The sequence below is a fragment of the Lutjanus erythropterus genome, chromosome 11 (genome assembly GCF_056507025.1).
Source record: "Lutjanus erythropterus isolate fLutEry1 chromosome 11, fLutEry1.hap2, whole genome shotgun sequence".
Taxonomy (NCBI): Eukaryota; Metazoa; Chordata; class Actinopteri; order Lutjaniformes; family Lutjanidae; genus Lutjanus; species Lutjanus erythropterus.
Window position 1 is genome coordinate 10,115,191 of NC_139327.1, and position 12,388 is coordinate 10,127,578.

Consider the following 12,388-nt stretch of genomic DNA (forward strand, 5'->3'; position numbering starts at 1 on the left):
TCATTTCACTATATTCTGATTATTATTATATATTAGTAGACTGTACAATACATGCATGCATCTCAATAAGACATTGTCTTCAACTTAACTATATTAGCAACTAGCAAAGCAAAAATCTGTTATAGTTACAGTCAACTTAATATTGGGACTCCAGTCAAAAAATTACTATTGAGCCCTGATGCTCCTATTGCCTCCATGTTCAGAATACTAAACTTGATAGCTCCATTATATGACACCAGTGCTACAATCCTGGAAGAGTACTACCTGGCTCACTTTGTATTGATACTGATACTGTACTCCAGTGCAATATCAAACACTGTACTGAAAGTTCCAACATTAGTTACTAATTTGCTGATACATGGAGCCAATTGAGACACTTTCAGAGCCCACTGGGGGTCTGTGGCCCTTGTTGGTAAATTCCAGCCTTAAGTAATAATCAGGGGTGAGAGTGGTAAGTACTGTAGTTTGGGTATGGTGTTGTTGCACACACACATTTGTGCCCATACATTATGGCACAATGCCACAGCTCAGTGACCACAGTTGTCATTTAAATGTATTCACCTGCTGTTTGATTGTGATCACCTGTGATTTGTAACAAAGATGTTTGTGATCCAATGCTATTAAGTTTCCTTGAAATTTACAGGTCTATTTCCTGTGATGTAGTCCAGATGTTTTTTAACTACTATAAGAAAAAGGTTTAAATACAGGTAGTTTAGGGTAGTTAAGATGTAGTTTAAGTATCTTTCATTGTGAAGTAGCTAGTAGTTTGATAAACTCCACTTTTAAAATAGTTTACCTAAATCTGATAAAAAATCAAACACTGCACACTAGAGCTGTAACTAAGTTATTTTTATTGTTCAACGAACTTAATTATTTTTTCGTTTTCAAGTATATTGCAGTCTTTAAAGTTTTCAATTTTTGTATAGATTAAATTTATACATAAAAAGACAGAAATTAAATGACACAAACTCACCCCAACAATAACAAGTGAATAACAATAATAGTAATACTAAAATAATAAGAGAAAAAAGGCAATACGAAAAATATTAATATTTTTCTAACAATTGCACTGAGTATTTTTTTTATCAATTAATCAATTAGCTGTTTGACCTATAAAATGTCAGAAAATTCTAAAAAGAAATATCAGTGACATCCTCAACAACCCAAAGAGGTAAAGAAACCAGAAAATATTCACATTTAAGAAGCTGAAATCAGAGAATTTTCACTTTTTTCTAAATAAATTACTCAAAACAATTAATCAATTATCAAATTAGTTCCCAGCTAATTTAATAATTAATTGTTATTCGATTAATGGATTATTCGTTGCAGCTCTATTGGCCACTGAGTATTTGCATGAAATATTATCTGCATCCAGCCTCAATTCAAGATTTATTTTGACAATACAAAGCGGAAGTTCTATCTGTGATTCTGTCTAACTTGAAACTGGTACAGAAACGCAGCACTTCGCTAGATGATGAATGTTACTGTCGGCGAAGGCGACACATTAAACGACCTCAGCCCTCAGAAATAACACCGTATCGCGGTGATTCTGGCACAAACACACACTTGTTCAGTCACATAATGCCATAAAATTCACTTTCGTTTTCCTCGAGGTGGGAGAAAATTCTCATCTCAGCTATATCCCTCCCCTCCCCCGGTCTGCAAAGTGCTCAGACCCAGAATGGCCTGTACTCGCTAACAACATCCCTGACTGAACTTTATCTTTCAGCTCCGTCCGACTGTCAAAGGTCACCGAAAAGCTGCGGGACACATGAGAAACAGCCGATAAATAACCCGTAAACGCTGCTTACAATCATTCTCAGTTGAGTGACTACTTGTTAGAAGCTTCCTGGGTGTTTGTGCGCGTGATAACTGATAAAAAATGTTCCAGAAAAGTGTAACGGCCGTTTAACAGCACATACCTGTCAGGAGAAACGTAGTCAACGAGTAGCTAGTAGCTTAAATCTTCTTTTAAAGCTTCAGCCGTGAAATTATCAACAGTTTTGCAGCATACTGTACACATTGAAGATATCCACCCCGTCATGTAATGCTGAACGTGAGTGGACAGGACTTTTGATGGACAGTTTGGTGGAACCAATGAGAAGCGACGTTATATTCTAGTGTTTTGAGATTAGTGTAACGTCCTCAAATTTAATGTTCAGGACACGTGCGGTATATTGAGGCCGAAACAATACAAAGTAACGATGATATATAAACTTAATGTGTGTCTGTAGTACTCAGTAGTAGAACTGCTGTGGTCTTGTGGTATTTCATGATGTATTTGTGATCTCCTTCCAGTCTTTTGGGCACTACAGGGTTTTCTTTGGAGGAGACAGAGAAGTACTCAGGTCTTTTATGAATGTAAAAGTGGCAGTTCCACAGTGTAGAAATACTCTGTAATGAGTGTCAGCCCTGCATGCATAATGTTACTTATTGGGACAGTTCATCTCAAAGTCAAAAATTCATATTTTTTTCTTATGTTTTTGTTTTTTGTGTGAGTTTTGGAGGTTTTGGCTGTATAGACGTCTGTCTTCTCTCCAGTCTAATAGAGCTCAATAGAGAGGTGAATCCATGTTCTGAACAGAGAATTTAGATTATTAATCATAATTTTGTACGCATCCAAGGTCATACTCGCAAACTCGCAACCCTGAGACCTCAAAAAAAGAAAGGATTGACTTTGTTTCCTGCATTCTGGAGACCTTTAAAGAATGAAAATAACAAAACAAGAAGTGCCCTGCAACAGTACTCTCAGGAAAGAATACTGAATAATTTGACCCTCTGGTGTGCCCAGCCCCCGAAAGACCATGTGTACTTTTAAAACTTTGTTAAAGAAACAAGAATTATTCTTTCCAGTAAATGTGGACTGGTGTATCTGTATTCTTATGTGACTGAAAACAGTACGCTGTTAGAGTCAATGTCATTGAGAAGTACTACAATCCACAATCCTAAAGTCCAACAGCAATGTCTCCGACTGGCAGAGCTCGCTGTTACCAAGGAAATGTTTACCTCCCCTGCAAACGGGTAGTTACACTCTAGTTGCCACAGTGAATATCATTTATATAGACACACAACACATTTAATCAGATTTTCCAATTATTTGTACTTTGAGTATTTATTTATCTGACAATGTTTTACTTTTACTCCCTACATCTGAACACAAATATCTGTACTTTCTACTCCCTACAGGCTTCTTACTTTAGTTTTAACACACCTAAGAATAATTATTGACCAATTTTATTTTGAGTCATAGTGTGCCACCCTTCCAACATCAAGACTGATTTCAACATAAATGGATGGAACAATAACACATAGAAAAGATGATTTCTTGGTGTATCCATCAGTGCATTTCATGCACAAACAGAACATAACATAATGAAAAGATGTAAAAGTAAAAGATGTAACAAGACAAAAAAAGTTCAAAGATGTAACAAAATGAAAAAAGTTACAACCATGAGAAAAAGTCAAAAAAGACATAAGATGAAAAAGACATTAAAAGATAAAAAAAAAAAAAGCCATAGCAAAACCAAAAATGTCAGAAAAGACATAAAAAGATGAAACAGAGTGAGACTCAACCATGGAGAAAAGGTGAGGGTCAGTTAGCTTTACCCTTAAATGTTCTTCACTTTTTACCTTTATCCTTTGAGTACATTTCAGAGCCTGTACTTTTTTTATTTTTACACCCACAAAGAAGTCGAATTAGTACTTCCAGAGTCGTTTTATACATGAGTATCTGTTCTTCTACTTGAATGAAGAATGTGTTCTTCTACCACCTCTGCATAAAACCAACTGCAACACATTACATAATACTGTTATACAGTGTAAACATAAAAATGACCAAAGTTAAATTTAAGAAGTGTTATCATTCACAGTGGTTTATGACATGATTAGTTACTTCACTCTTAAAATAATTATGTTCACAGTCTTGTAACTTCGCATTTTTATTCATTTCCAATCCTTTTTTTTTTTTTTTGCTCCAAATCAAATGTTTTATGGTCATCTCATAGTTGGTTTGCTTGGCTCCAGGACTAAATATTGGGCACTTAATTTATTTGCTGATTATATTTTGATTAATTTGAATCTGCAAAATAACTTACAGTATCAAATAAATGTATTGGAGTAAAACGTACAATATTTTTCTCTGAAATGAAGTGAAGTATAAAGTAGCATATACACCACTGAGAAGAGATAGTAAAGAGGACTTGTTAACTTGCAAGTTTGACACATTTTGTCTGTGAGCAGCCTGTCTGTTGATTGATTGTATCAGGTAATCAGGATGAGGCATCAACTGAATACTTAAATTGAAAAAGCCTAGATGATCACAGTGATGACATACTGTAGGTTGCAGAACTTAATTTAAAAGGAACAGTCAGTGATATAATGAGACTAAATGACACTAGTCCTGTGACCCTCAAGGCTCACAAAAGCCTGTGGATTATTTTGAGTAACCTGGTCATGATTTCTGGAAACAGACACTGCTGTTGATGATTATAAAATATACCAAATAAATGATTGAATGAAACCTTTACCACCCTTCGGGAGATTTGTTTTGCACAAAGAGGCTGAAAGAAGATCAACATGATAGCACAGGAAACTGATTATTAATAAAGGACATCAAGTGAAAGTTCAAGAAAGTGCCAAATTCAGAGCATGTGCTCAGAGGTTGTTAAGCAGCTGAATACTGTGTGGGACAAAGGGTGCAATGCCTGTTTTAGTCCTCATCCTGGGCACCTTTAACCTGACATGCCAGATGGTTCGTTACACACAACCAGCCATGGGCTAACTTCAACCAATCAGATCAAACACTTATCAAAGCCAGTTTGAAGAGGAGCGAAAACATATTTTCCATGGAGAAAAGTCGCCTGTGCTGTCCTTCGTTCTTCTTTCAAAGGAGCTGCCATCATTTGTTCAATATGAGAAAAGTCCATTGACACTTCTTGCTGTTGTCACACCTAAAACAAAGCCTGTAGCTGCCAGTTGTCCCTCCTAGGATGCTGACTGGTTGTGCCACTTTTGGTGCGGACATAAACACATAACTTGGCAAGATGGATTCTCGCGTGATCTTGCGAAGCCAGCTGCCCTGCAAAGTAAGAGCACTTTCACCCTGAAGATAAGATCATGTGTGTAATATTGCACATTGGTTTTCCAGTTATCTTTCCACCAAGTTATGCCACCATCTTGTCCAGTTTGTTCTTATTTTGTTGAGACAACAGACTTTTTTGACATGAAATGGTAGTGTAAACACAGGAGTTACCAGTGATACTATTAAGATTCTGTTCTAGTTAGGTCAAACAGAGTCAGGGTGCTGCTATTGTGCATCTTGGCTCACTGGAAAGGCTCTGCTACACTAAACTAAACAGAACATTTATTAGTATCATTGGTAATATCTATGTTTAACCTACAATGTCATATCAATATGGCTGCCATGAAAAAGTTCAGTATATTCTGAATGAAAATCATGTAAAACAATATCAGTACTAACAGACATTTAAGGAAGTGTAGGATTTAGTGGCATCTTGCACAAGTTTGCAGATTGCAAACTCTGCCTCTGTAGACATTTATTAGATAGACGCTTCATTGACCACTTCTGCCGGTTGCTGCCACTATATTGGTCCTGTCAAGACTGGCATGTAAAACAATGCACTGATGGGTGCTGTGTGTCTTGTGGATTAAAAAGCACTGCAGTGTTAACATTTCTCAACCTGTTTCAATGATTCATGCTATATTCAAAGGCCTGTGATCTCCATGGAGCAGGAGAAAGTTTTAGATTCTAAACCCTTGAAAATAAAATCACTGAAAGTGGTTGAGAAATGTGAATATTTTAGTGGAGGTAAACATTGTGGTGTGTATGTATATCTTATCCAAGTAACAACACAGTGGAATAGTTAACACTTGCTGTATTATCAACTTTCATAACCGTTCTCATGATCGGTGAGGGAAGCAGAGCACTGATGGAGTGAAATCTACCTCGCCAGGTTAACAAAAAGCATCTTCACCTTCATCTTCAGCAGCATTTCACCACGCTTTCACACAGGTGAGCAAAAGTACACAATTCTTCACTCAAGCAAAAGTGCAGATACCTGTATAAAAAAAAAGACTGGTAAAAGTAGAGGCACTGATTCAACTTCTTTACTGCAGTAAAAGTGGAAAGTAGAGGCTCTGAAATGTACCCAGTGTATAAAAGTAAAAAGTCGCGCTCTGAAGGACATTTCTACTGACAGTGTAACTAAAGCAAAACTTTTTTCCACGAGAATCTCCCTCTACGTTTCATGGTTACATTGTTCTCATCATGTTATGTCTTATGTCTTATGTCTTATGTCTTTTCAGTCATTCTCGTCTTATGTCTTGTTATGTCTTGTCTTATGTTTTTTATGTTGTTTTTGTCTTGTTACATCTTGTCTTTTTTTCATCTTGCCATGTCTTATGTCTTGCTATTTTGTCGTTTCATCTGTTGTGTGTGATATGTACTGACGGATAGACCAAAGAATCATCTTTTCTATGGATTATTGTTCCATACATTTAAGTTTAAATCACATGCACAATGATGCAAAACAAAATCACCATTAAGCCCCCTCAAATGCATTATATATATATATGTGTGTGTGTGTGTGTGTGTGTGTGTGTGTGTGTGTGTGTGTGTGTGTGTGTGTGTGTGTGTGTGTTTAAATGTGCAAAGTAAAAGTTGTCAGAAAAATAAAAAACCCAAGTAAAGCACAGATACCTGAAAATTCTACACAAATTCTACAAGTACAGTAACAAATTATGGGTACTTAGTTACTTCCCACTTCTGCAGGTTTAACTTATTTGGTTGTATCACATACATAGCATAAGGTAGCCCAGTTGTGTTGTTGTTGTGTTGTTTAACTTTGCACAATGAACTGTCTGCATAGCTTATAAAAAATATACTAAAATGCGACATGAAGAAGGTTGAGGACATGATTTTCCTTGACAAGACTGTGTCTGTGCGTTGTTATGAAACCATTTAAACTGATTGGAACTTTTCACATCAATCCTCTTGTGATGTACACTCAATATCTGTATGCTACATTCCAAGTTACCATTATGAATGATGTAAAATTGCTCATATTCTGAATATTTTTATTTGTGTATCATGATATAATATTGATTAGTGCAATGCTGAAGTAAATATGTGCAAAGTATTGGATTAGGGTTGTGCTAACATTATTTAATTGAGATCATCCAACCAGTCAGTCCTTGTGTTTGTCCAGATTGAGCCTGTTTGTTTCCTTTATTTTGTCAAACCACCTCTCCTCCTTTGCCTTTTTGTTCCACTTCTCTCAGTAAGGAATCATGCACTTGATTTATACCAGGTACATTCATGTTTTTTTTTTTCTTGTTCTGTTTGTATTTGTTGTCGCTGTGTACTCAGTAGTCAGTTGCTGTCAGTGGTGGACAAAGTACACAACCCCAGTACTTGAGTCAAAGCTTAGATACTCCTGGTCAAATTTTACTCAACTACAAATGAAAGTTGCTCAGTCAAAATTTTAAGTTAGAGTACTTGCTTTTGAAAATACTTAAGTATTCAAAAGTACAAATTACAAAGTACATTTTCTAATGTCAATACATTGCTGTATTGTTTTCACACGCTTGTAGATCCACTCTGCTACACAAAACCTATAGAAACACCTAGAAAAACTTCAGCATAGAAATGAAATCAAAAACAAAAAGGACAGTTATTGTCATTTTCTATTTTTGTGGTATTATGTGGTATTTTTCACCGCGATAAAAGCAATCCAACATTAAAAGCCAACCTGAAATTATTTCTCTTTTTCTAATTATACTAACATCTTGAGATTTAATTTTGTCTTTCTCCTGCTGTCACCATTACCACATTAAGTGTGAATGAAAGAGGGAGAGCTTGCTTGCTCTTGTTACAGAGCGCGCCTGGATGACGTATTTCTGCTTTTCCATTAATCCCAGTTGAGAGGAGCTACTGTGATTGGTTTCCGTCTGTGATGAACACAGCGTGTGGCCAATTACATTTTAGAAAAGACAAAACAGCAACAGCTGACTTCAAAGCTGTGCTTAACCTAAAAGTAACAAGTAACAACAACCTTCCTAGAAATGTAGTGGAGGCAAAAAGTACAATATTTGTCTTTGAAATGTAGTGGAGTGAAAGTCTGAAGTTTCCAAAAACAATCATATACTTAAGTAAGGTACAGATACTCAAAAAATGTACTTAAGTGCAATACTCAAGTAAATGTACTTTGTTACTGTCCACCACTGGTTGCTGTAAACAAGACGAATATAAACAAAGATGTGTGAACTAAAATGGTGGACGCCACTACCCAGAATGCAATGTGCCATGATATTGTTGCCTATTCTCTGTGTCAGGGCCCTGGTATACTCCTGTTTCACAGCAGACATGATTTGAAATAGTATGGAACAAAAGCTTAACACCTGTATTGACCTGACTGTTTCCAGAGATGAGAAATAAGCACAAATACTTCATTACTATACTTCAGTAAATTCTTTTTAAGTATTTGTACTTGACTATTTAATTTTATGACAACATTTTACTTTTATGTACTTTCTACTCATCACATTTTCAGAACAGGCTTGTAACTTTAGCTATAATGCAACATAAAAGGGTGCAACAATAAGGATATGATGTAACAAGATGAGACAAGAAGAAAATGACGTAAAAGACTTAAGACAAAAACAGTGTAACAAGACCAAAATGACAAAAGATGTAGCAGGATAAATATGTAACAAAACTAAAACAATGTAACAAGATGGAAATTACATAAGATGAAAAAAGATGTAAAATATGTAACAATACAAAAAGTATCTGCTCTTCAATTTGAGTACAGAATGTGTGCCACCTCTGACTATTTCATATCAAAATGTCTGCTGTGAAAAAGGTCTCTTGTTCATGCTGGCTCATTAGCTAGCTTACTGGAACACTTGAATAGAAAGGAGCCATTGTTAATGTCATTACTAGCACCTCTGCTTTTCCTACTCTGACCAGTAAGAATGTCTGCTGTGGTTCCAGCGGGGCCCGACAGTACAGCAAGAGGACCTGGCAGACAGCACCGCACATATTCACCAGCAGATGGCAAACAACAACGCATGAAGGAGCTCCAGCAAAGTGAAACATTTGAGGTGAGACAGGAACTGTTAACACTCAACTGACTGAGAAACATGAAGTTGTGTTAATGGCGTTGGGAAAAGAGGAAATGGGATAATTCAGTCTGTGCACGCTAGAGGCCATGTTTGTGGCCTCCTGTTGGCTCAGACAAACAGCGTTTAAGGTTTTAAATGTGCCGCAGAGATCCGGGTTATCCTCAACGCTGCTTTCAAAAAGGTGGAGAGGGAAAAAAGGAACACAAGTGAAGTTAATCACAAAGTCACGACCTTCAACCATACTCCAAATAACATGGTATCACAGCTCAGTAGTGTCTTACCATGCTTCCCGTCCATTTCAAGGTGATTTCACTTGGTCTGGTCATTATCTAATTGAATGCAGGTCTGTGGTGGTCAAGTTCCTGATTGGCTGCAGCACCTCCTTCATAGGACGTCTCCCCTGTTGCCTCTCTGGTCTCGGTGGTGTGCTGTCAGTGGTAAAACAGGTGCCGTGCCTGCACTTCCTTGTTTGCCACAGTGCTGACTGATTTATTTGTGTGTGAGGGCCTGTAAATGTGATTTAGGAGGCTTGAGAGCTTTCATGTGCAGGTCGAGTTATCAATGATACTTTTTTCTAAACCAGTGTGTTTAGTTTGCATATCTTAATTCAAGTACTCAGGGATTCAAAGACAATTATCATTGTACACAGGGTTGTACAATAAAATAAGAGCTTTAATTCCTTCCTAATACACACAAAATACAACATATGTGAAGCTAATGAATTAAATAGAATAAATAGGGTGAAAATATATAACTAAATACATGTATACACCCAGGAAACTATTATAATATAGTGCATTTGTTATATTTGCGTCAGGTTGAATGCAACAAGATTGTGATTATAATATGGCTGACATCCTCACATTAAAAGCTCGACATCTGGGAACCACTGTCCATCAGCTGTTCAGCATCAGTCAACTGCTGAATATTTTTATACTGTCAATCAGTGAGAAGCAGGTTGAAAAACAGGAAGTGTCTTCTCAGCATTTACACCTGCAGGAGCTCCTCTTGTGCTCATAAATTTGGTTTTTGGTTTAAAAGGTGCCTGAGAAATGTTTGATTTTGGCTGAAAGTGAACGATGAAAGGACATCTTTGACATTTGGACCAAATTGGACAGACTAAACATGGTCCAAATGTCAATTTTTTTTTGTGCTATATTTGGACCAAATCCAACAGACTAAACACAGTCCAAATTTCAACAACTATTTTTGGGCTACACTTGGACGGCAGACTAAACGCAGCCCAATTTTCAACGTCTATTTTTGAACTTAGTAAAGGTCACGTTGGACTGATCAGATTTAGCTCAAAACTTTGAAATGATGATGGGTGCTTGGTGGGTTATGAGTGAAACTATATACAATTCAGCCAACAGATATGTACAGTAAGGGGGTGGAGGTGTGCACCGTGCCCACAGGCCTCTGTGTTCAATACATACTGAGTTACACTTCCCATAGACACTAAGTAAGACTGAACTGATGGTGTGTTGAATGTCCAGATAACGTGCCAGGTTCTTCTTCTGGTATCCATTGTAGAAAGCACGTAGGTGTTATGTCTCCGACATATGCTGCACTCTCTCTTTGCACCAGCTCTCTGACATGTCTGCGCTTAGCAACAACTCCTCAAAGTGAGAAATCTGTTTCTCCCATTTTGACCCTGGTTACATATTCTTTCACCTCTCCTGACAGGGCTGTCAGGAGAGGTGGCCAGCAGCAGAATAAATGCTGATATGGTTCGGAAGTGGTGTTCTGCAGTAAAGCTGTGTTGGTTCAACACCGGGCTGAAGCCAGTGTATTACAGTTTTTTTTTAATCCTCGTTACATTGTTAAGTGTGGAGAATTTTGAATGGCAGCCAAACTTACATTTGGTGGCTGTTGGCCAGAACTTAAAATAACTTCTACCTTAAAACTACTGAAAAATCATCACATCACGTCATTTCACATGGAACCTGAAGATTAATTTGAGATGCAGCACAGCACCACATTTAAAGGTTTTCTGGTCATAAATCTGTAACAAACATTGGAAGTATATGATGGCCGTTCTCACGCTCTGTCACGACTCAAAGCTGTTGCAGCAGTTTTTGAGTCTATACCGTTTATTACACAGATTTGGTGCAAAACTTAACCATTTCTGACCACACAAGCATAGATAAAAATGGTCAAAAGTCCCTCCAAAATACCTCTTTAAGACCACAGAAGAATTCATGCTGTGATTTGGCATCATAACCTTTTGACATTTGGATGGCGAACACTTCTGTTCTGGTGATTGCTCAGAAATCTCAAGCTCATTGGCCATGTTTCACTAAATGATCTCACCACAATCAACACACATCACACATGAAAACAACTGGGCTCACTGAGTCTCAGCTTTACAATCAGATCCAATTATTATATAATATTACAACACTGTTTATGGCCCAGTATGCAGGAATATTTAATAGAATATATGCCAAAATAAAACATTTAGACTGCACGCAAGTGTGTTTTTTTCCCCAAACCTCATGGGATTAACATAAACTGGGCATGTCTGTAAAGGAGAGACTTGTGGGTACCCAGAGAACCCATTTTTAGTTAGATATCTTGAGGTGAGAGGTCGAGGGACCGCTTTGAAAATGGCTATCCCAGAATTATCCTCACCAAAACTTTGCCTAACATTGTCGTGTTATTTAACCTCCAAGGATAACATGGTTGGTACCAGTGGACTCTTTAGGTATTCTAGTTTCATATGATACCAGTATATTCACTCTCACTTTAACACTGATCCAGCTACAGCCTCTGAGAGAGAGCGATGTCAGCTGGGACGTTGATGTCCTCTCTGAGTTGAAAAGGTTAAAACATGTTTGCATGCTTCTCCACCAAAACCTGTGAACACATTCAGAATAACACTACATGATTCTATTAGTGTCACTATTAATGTTATATTGTCGTTTCCTGGCTGGCTCTCTTGCTTGTACAGCAAGTAATCAGTCCACCTCAGTGTGCAGCTCTAAAGGTCAGTCAGGTTGAACTTTGCACGAGGCTGAACTGGATGCTGAGGAGTGAAGAATGTACGGGGGGAGTTATCATGTCACTGTGAAAGATAGTAAAGAGGCCTGGCACAGTTTTAATATGACCTATTTACAGTCAGGAAATATCTTAATCTTAACTAATGTATGATTGGCTGAAATTATGCAAATTATGCAATCACTATGTTCACTGTAAAAATTTAAAAGTTGAGAAAACTCAAAATCTAAAGGCAACATACTCC

At 37.2% G+C, this 12,388-nt stretch overlaps 1 protein-coding gene across 1 annotated transcript in view; it reads right to left on the reverse strand.

Annotated features, from left to right (window-relative positions):
- bbx (BBX high mobility group box domain containing) overlaps positions 1 to 2,051 on the reverse strand; it is a 29,467-nt gene extending 27,416 nt beyond the window's left edge. The window contains exon 1 of the mRNA XM_084730717.1: positions 1,923 to 2,051. The gene's annotated coding sequence lies outside the window, so the exon portion shown is untranslated. The remainder of the gene's footprint in view (positions 1 to 1,922) is intronic.
- Between the last annotated feature and the right edge of the window lie 10,337 nt (positions 2,052 to 12,388).